The sequence below is a fragment of the Malania oleifera genome, chromosome 2 (genome assembly GCF_029873635.1).
Source record: "Malania oleifera isolate guangnan ecotype guangnan chromosome 2, ASM2987363v1, whole genome shotgun sequence".
In the NCBI taxonomy this organism is placed as follows: domain Eukaryota; kingdom Viridiplantae; phylum Streptophyta; class Magnoliopsida; order Santalales; family Ximeniaceae; genus Malania; species Malania oleifera.
Window position 1 is genome coordinate 117,921,947 of NC_080418.1, and position 8,227 is coordinate 117,930,173.

An 8,227-nucleotide genomic window follows, 5' to 3' on the forward strand; every position below is an offset into this window, starting at 1 on the left:
TCTCAACGTTCTCAGGAAAGAATTGGGCCTTGAGCTCTCTCCTCAAGTCTGCCCAACTATCAATCACACAGTTTCCATTTTCAATTTCTCTGTACTTGGTACGCCACCACAGTTTGGCATCACCAACCAAGTACATGGTCGCAGTATCCACCTTTGCCTGTTCTGAGGCCATCCTCACAACGCGAAAGTACTGCTCCACATCAAACAAGAAGTTCTCTAACTCCTTGGCATCTCGGGCACCCCCATACGTCCTGGGTTCTGGCACCTTGGTCTTGCTAACTCTCGGAGTGTTGGAGTTCCCCATAGCAAGAACCATCACATTTACCTTTGCATCCAGATCTGCCATCCGGGCTTGCAAAGTTTCCACAGTGTGGCGAAAGTCCTCTGACATGTCGCCTATCAAACCTGCTTGATGTTTTTGTGATCCCCTCACTTCATCAACAAGTTCTCTCATCTGGGCCACCTCCGCGGCCATAGTGTTGGTTGACTCTTCAACCTGTGCTTCCAGCACGCTGATCCTCTCAGCATTGTTTGGTGCCATGGTCACTTACCAAAGCTTTCCAAACCCAACAACGAAGGCAATCGAATTCACGTAGCAACTCAACCTTGGGCTCTCACCAAGTGTCACCGACTTGGGCTCTGATACCAAATGTCACGGTCCGCCTTTTTCACACCGTTGTGAAGGGCCGTGCGGCGCTAGCTAAAGCACTCTTGCTTAACTAGCCAGCCTTTTGTTTACCAACATTCATCCACGAAGCACTTTCATTAACATTCAATCAGATAGCAGCGGAAATAATAATCAATTCATGAAAGCCGTGGCAACCAAGCAGTAAATATTGAAGCAAACGTAATTCATTAACAAATCCTCCGTTGACATGTTGTACTTAGCGAGGGAGGCAAGTAGGCTAAGCACGTTGACAATTGCTAGTGAGTTTTACAATGATTGATGAACACTCACCCTCCCCTAAAGAGCTTTCTAGGCCATTCTCACTCTAGCACTAGGAAACATCAAAGTGACCGAGGAGTCATACTGCCTTATTTGGCTTACAATGAAATAAATACTAGAAAATAACCCTACACTAGTATTTACATGATGGAAACCCATCCCAAACACACGAGATAAGCGGTCATAGGCAAGCATAATGCCCTGAACAAGCTTAGCCCGTGACACGAAGCATCGTCTGCACACGCACACGCACACGCGGGCATGGCGTGGGCTGTAGGGTGTGAGTGGTGCATTTAGTTGGCGCACAAGTACTTAGTACGCTTGCATCGTTGTTAGATCGTGACCGTTGATCATGATCGGATGGTTAAAAATTAATCTTATATTTTTTAAGATTAAGTGGTGTGACCAGGTGCAACCTGGTTGACAGTGCCATTGATTGAACATGCAATCTCGAGGGTCATGACCAGGGCGTGACCAGGTCGAATCTGTTTCGCGATTTAAACAGATGCAACCTAGCTTTTGGAAAAGATGTAATTCTATCTATAAATAGAAATAATTAACTCCACGAATTAATACAGAAAATTCATCATTCGCTCATTCTCTTTCTTACAAAAGCTTTCACAAATTATATCTTTTTCAAATCTGGATTCTATTATTTGCAGAAATAGAATTCTAGAAAATTTGTTCAGATTACTTTAAGGGTGTTTGTGATCAATTTTCATTTGTGTAAAACACAAATTGATATCAAATCATATTTTGAGTTTCATTGTATCCTGAAAACGTATTTGCTAATCCAACACACACCAATTTGGTGGGGGCAAATAACGTTTTAAGGAAAACAACATTGTAACGTGCCTTAAAGCAAATTTCTGTTTTGCAACATTTCCTCATTTTATTCTTACAATCTTAAAATGTTTTTTCTGAAATGGCTGGTTCTTCAACTTTGAGGGAATTCGCTGCGGATTTCGTCAAACTTGAACGATTCGATGGAAGCAATTTCAGGGCTGGTAGAAAAAGATGCACTTTCTTATTGCGTGTCTCAAAGTGGTGTATGTTTTGACCACCTCCAAATTTGCTGTGAATGAGAATGAAACTTTGGCTGAAGGACGTGCAAGGCTTAAATGGGAACAAGATGATTATATATGCAAATGCCACATTTGCAATTCAATGTCAGACAATCTATTCGATCTGTATCAAAATATGACTACTACAAAGGAGTTGTGAGATGCACTTGAGGCTAAGTATTTCACTAATGATGCGACTAGTAAGAAATTTTTGACTGGCAAAATTTTCAATTATACCTTTGTTGATAATGAGTCTGTTGTAGAGCAATTTCATGAAATTATGCATACCCTTAACCAGTTTAATCAACATAATATGAAAATGGATGAATGCATTTTTGTTTCATCTATTATTGATAAGTTACCTCCATCTTGGAAAGACGTTAGAAAATCTTTGAAGCACAGGAAGGATGATATGTCTCTTGAACAATTGGGCCAACATTTCTAAGTTGAGGAAGTGTTCGGTCAGAACCAAAAAGGTGCAGAAGAGCATACTTTCCAAGTGCATACGAAGGAAGAAGGAAGTAGTTTTAAACAACCCTAACATCCCAAGAAAGGGAAATTGAAGAGGGAGTACAATTCTAACAAGAATCAAACTAAGAAAAAGAAAGGTTTATGCTTCCATTGTGGAAAACTTGGACACTACAAAAGTGAATGTCGTCTTCTTAAGAAAAAGTAAGATGAAACAAACTCTAACAAGTTTGTGGTAATGATTACTGAAATCAATGATGTTGAAGATGACTGTGTATGGTGGATTAACTCAGGTGCAACAAGACATGTTTGTAAAGACAAGAGTTCATTCTCAAGGTATGAACTAGTGGAAGATGACAATGTTTGCTACATGGGAAATTCGTCCATTGTTGTGGTCAAAGGCAAAGGTGATGTCACTTTTGAATTTACTTCTGGAAAAAGTTTGACTCTCACTGATGTATACCATGTACCAGAAATTAGGAAGAATCTAGTTTCTGGAAGCATACTTAATAAGTTTGACTTTAAGTTAGTGTTTGAATCTGACAAATTTGTATTCTCCAAGGGTGGAGTCTTTGTAGGAAAATGCTATTTGTATGAGAGGGTATGTTTAAGCTTAATATCAATAAAGTAAATATTTCAGTGTATATTGTTGATTCACTTTCTTTATGACATAATTGGTTAGGACATATTAATATTACAAAATTGCATGATATGACTAATATGGAATTAATTCCTAAATATGTAAATGACATGGATGATAAGTGCAGTGTATCTATTAAAACCAAAATAACTAGAAAACCTTTTTCTAACAAAACTACTAGAATTTTTTTCTTTACTTCAATTAGTGCATAGTGATGTATGTGATTTGCGTGGTACGGAGGCAAAAAATATTTTGGAACATTTATAGATGCTTTTTCTAGATTCTGTTATGTTTATCTTATGCATACTAAAGATGAAGTAATTGATAAATTTAAGATTTATGAGGCAGAAGTTGAAAACCAATGTGACATTAAAATAAAGTGTCTTAGATTGGATAAAGGAGGCGAATATCACTTTCCCGCCTATTGTAAATCAATAGGTGTGATATATAAAATTTTTGTGGCATATACTCCACAACAAAATGGAGTGGCAAAAAGGAAAAACAGAACATTGGTTGAAATGGTCAATGCCATGATGTCAAAATTAGGACTAAGTAATGGTTATTGGGGGTGAAGCCTTACTAACTGCTTGTCATATATTAAATCGGGTTCCTTTTAAGAGGACTAAGACTTCTCCATATGAGTTATGGAAGAAAAGAAAGCCTAATTTAAAATATCCTAAGATTTGGGGCTGTAGAACAATTGTAAGGCTTCCTGAACCTAAGATAAGGAAATTAGGTGAGCGAGGAATAGAATGTGTATTCCTTGACTATGCCGAACATAGAAAAACTTATAGATTCTTGGTAATTGAACCAAATGATTCTATAGGAGTTAATTCAGTTATAAAATCCAGAGATGCAGAATTCTTTGAAAATAAATTCACTTCCATACAAAAGGTTAGTGGTCAAAATAAATCAGTGGAGACTTTGAAACCACTTTGTACTAGTGGTGAACCTTCTGAACCTAGTGAACCTCGGAGGAGTAAGAGAAGGAGAACAACAAAGTCTTTATAATCTACCTAGTAGAAGGCACTAGAGAATCACACTTTAGACAAACTATAATTTCACCAAGTGTGGAATCAGATCCTTATTATGTAGTCTCAAGATTCTTCATTTTGGAAAGAAGTTATAAATGATGTGTTGTTTATGGTGTGACTCTTATACTTGGAGTTTCATAAACAAGGGAAGGAAGAAGAACATGGAGGGGCTGCACAGCAGGCACTCGTCGATGAGTGCCTTGAGCTCATTGATGAGTAGATATCGAGAGACAGAATTTCTCAGAATTGAAGATTCATCGACGAGAGTATGGACACATCGACGAGTGGTCTTCTTCGTATCGTCGACGAAGCCTTGTACTTGTCGACAAGTGTCACTTGGGCCACGAAGAGAAATTCAAAATTTGAATTTGGACGTTATGGTAGTTGAGTATTTGGAGGGAAACCTCTGAGAAACTTCTATTTATGTATTTCTGAATGTATTTTGTTTATAGAGAACTTTGTAAAATTTGTGTATTGTTGTTCTTCACATTATAGTGAATATTGAGTGCCATTTGTTTTATTCTTATGCGATAAATTGTTGTTTCCCATCCATATTGGTTGTGTGTTGTTGAGGCTTGGTGATTTGTTGCAAGTTTATATCTTCCGCTGTGTGTTTGTGTGTATCATATACTTGATTCAAATCACAACAAATTGGTATCAGAGCGATTGTTGTTATGACATCAGGATCGTCTTGTGCAAGATTTGACATTCTCAAATTTGATGGAATCACAAACTTTGGTTTGTGGCAGAGGAGAGTAAAGGATATTCTTGTGCAGTAGGGAATGACTAAGGCTCTACTTGGTGTTCAATCGGTTGGAATTGATGAGGTAACATGGAGAGAATTGGAAGCAAATGCCATTTCTACAATATGTTTATATTTGGCCGATGAAGCTCTCTATCATGTGATAAGAGGAGGATTCTTTAGTGGCTGTGTAGCAAAAGCTTGAAAGCCGGTATATGTCTAAATCCTTGTCGAACAAACTTTTTCTTAAGTAAAGATTATATTGGCTTAAGATGGTTGAGGGTTCGGATTTGAACGAACATATCAACATTTTTAATCCAATTGTGAGTGATTTGGCACGTGTTGATGTAACATTCGAGAAGGAAGATAAAGCATTGATGCTATTAAATTCCCTTCCTTTGTCTCAAACTTATGAAAATTTGGTTAAGAAGAAAGACGTGAAATGCTTTAAGTGCGGTGAAATCAGGCATATAAGGCCGGAATGTCTGGAGTGGAAGAAAGGGAATTCTGAAAATCAGCAAGGTTCGTCAAATTCTGCGTATATAGTGGAAAGAGATTCAGAATACAGTGATGGAGATATGCTATGTATTTCATCGGGTTCGGAGTGCCTTACAAAAGACTCTTGGATTCTAGATACCGGATGCTCTTATTATATGATAGCAAACAGAAAATGGTTTGACACCTACAGGTCAGTCAATACTAGTTGTGTTTTGATGTGAAATAATATTCCATACAAAATACTTGGTATTGGAGATGTAAAAATAAAAATGTATGATGGTGTTGTAAGAACTATATATGATGTAAGGCATGTGGAGGGTATAGGAAAGAGTGTTATTTCATTGGGTATTTTAAACTGTAACGAGTATAGTTACGAGTCTAAAAAAGGAGAAATGAAGGTGTGTGAAGGCGATTCGATAGTGATGAAAGGAGAAAAGATAGAGGGAAATATTTATGTACTTACAAGGTGTTACGGTTGTAGGTGGAGATGTAGTTGAAGCATATGGGTGACTACATATATTCAGATGTTTGGGAACCGATAATGATAGCATCAAAGGAGAGACGTGTATTTTGTGAATTTATCACAAAGGGTCTTGATGTACTTCATGTAGTGGCTAAGGTGGAGAACCAGACCAAGAGAGAAATCCTTATGTTAGACATAGGGTACTCAGTACGCTGGTTTCGTTCAAGAAGTTTTGTGAGCAGGGCATGTTATATGCAGGGCTTGCAGGGTACTTCTTGGTGAAGTCAGTGAGTATGACGCGTTTCTCTAGTAATCGATCGTCAAAGGTATCGCTAGATGGAAGTTACAAGTGAATTGTAGGCATGTTTTTGTTGTAGACTACTCGGTTGTGAGTGGATGTCCACTGGTGCACTATTCTAGTGATAAAAGATCTAGGTTTGGTGTTTTTTCCGGACAGTACCTCTTTCTTTATTCACTAAGAAAGGAGGGTGCAAACAAAGGGATGATCGAGGACATGAATTTTTGTTGATAAAGTCATGGGGCAGCGTACTTAGGTAAAGGAAGAGAAACAGAAATGCCAGAAAAATGTGGCAGCAGAAATCATGTTATTCTAATGGAGTTAGGGACTCAAGGCAGAAATGCAGGGAGTTCTAACTCAGGTTAACAATATCACAGAGTAAATGAGCTTGTGATGCAAGTGGAGCAACATATGCAGAGCAGAGATGGCATTGGTCATATTGTAGGGAGTTTCAGCTCGGGAGACCCGCAGAATCATGGTAAGCTCGTGTGCACTATTAGACCACCACTTAGGTGTGTGAGGTGGTGAGGCTTCCAATATGGAAGAGGGTGATATATAAGATGCAGTGGAGTGATATGTTTGTTGTGTATGAATGACATGTTATTGGCTAGAAATGCTTTAACTGAGACTTTAATCATTTGGAAACTCTATTGAAAGGTTTTGACATGAATGTGTTGGGTATGACCAAGATGGGTCTTGGTTTGTTGATTTACATAGAAAAAGCTGCAGGGAGATTGGTATTATCTTATGGTGACTTTGTGGACGGAACCGTAAGGAGTCTTCATTTGCCGTCTCAAGGGGGTTTTGTGGAGAATCATTGTGAAATGTCTACCGCTTGGTACCCAAGTATGGGCTGTGATGTCCAGGATATGTTAAAGCTCTTCCATGATTGTGCAAATGGGGTGTTTCAACAAACAACAAAGTGGATCGTCAATTGTGAGATTTGTTGAAGACTATGCAAGGGGCTTTGGTGATATAAGGCTTGTAGCAACATTTGTTTACTATTATTGGAAGGCTTTGTTGGAAGCCTAGGGTGAAGTCTTCGGGTGATGAATCTATAACTGCATCGGAGTTGATGGTAGAAGCTGAAGCTGCCATCAGTAAGTTCAAGCGGTATTGTTTGGACTTGGTATTTGTCTCCAAGTGTTAGAAGGGAGACGTAACCCAACAAGAAGATTCAAGTTCAAGGTGGAGCAGTTCATATGTTTTTCAGTATTCTCCTACGGGGGCGTATAATCGCCAAGGTGGAGATTGTTGTTTATGGTGTGACTCTTATACTTGGAGTTTCATAAACAAGGGAAGGAAGAAGAACATGAAGGGGTTGCACAACAAGCACTCGTCGACGAGTGTCCTGAGCTCGTCGACGAGTAGATACTGAGACTGAATTTCTCAGAATTGAAGACTAGTCGACGAGAGTATGGACACATCGATGAGTGGTCTTCTTCATATTGTCGACGAAGCCTTGTACTCGTCGACGAGTGCCGCCTGGGCCGCGAAGAGAAATTTAAAATTTGAATTTGGATGTTATGGTTGTTGGGTATTTGGAGGGAAACCTTCGAGAAACTTCTATTTATGTATTTATGAATGTATTTTGTTTATAGAGAACTTTGTAAGACTTGTGTATTGTTGTTCTTCACATTATAGTGAATATTGAGTGCCATTTGTTTTATTCTTATGTGATAAATTGTTGTTTCTTATCCATATTGGTTGTGTGTTGTTGAGACTTGGTGATTTGTTGCAAGTTTATATCTTCTGCCGCGTGTGTGTGTATCCTATACTCGATTCAAATCACAACATGATGAAATGGATTCTATCTTGGGTAATAAAACCTGGAAATTGGCTGAGTTACCTCCTAGTTCAAAACCAATAGGTTGAAAATGGATCTTCAAAAAGAAAAGGAAGGTAGATGGAACAATTGACAAATTCAAAGTAAGGTTATTAGCTAAAGGCTTTACATAAAAGGAAGACATAGACTACTTTGATACTTATGCTCCAGTTTCTAGAATTGCAACTATAAGAGTCTTGTTTGCCTTAGCTTCCATCTACAAGTTCGAAATCCATCAAATGGATGTAA

General features: G+C 38.4%; 1 protein-coding gene across 1 annotated transcript in view; it reads left to right on the top strand.

The window, feature by feature from the left end:
* Positions 1-4,702, top strand: part of LOC131147741 (N-carbamoylputrescine amidase) — a 35,191-nt gene extending 30,489 nt beyond the window's left edge. Inside the window, exon 10 of the mRNA XM_058097287.1 lies at positions 4,299-4,702. The gene's annotated coding sequence lies outside the window, so the exon portion shown is untranslated. The remainder of the gene's footprint in view (positions 1-4,298) is intronic.
* Positions 4,703-8,227: the final 3,525 nt, after the last annotated feature.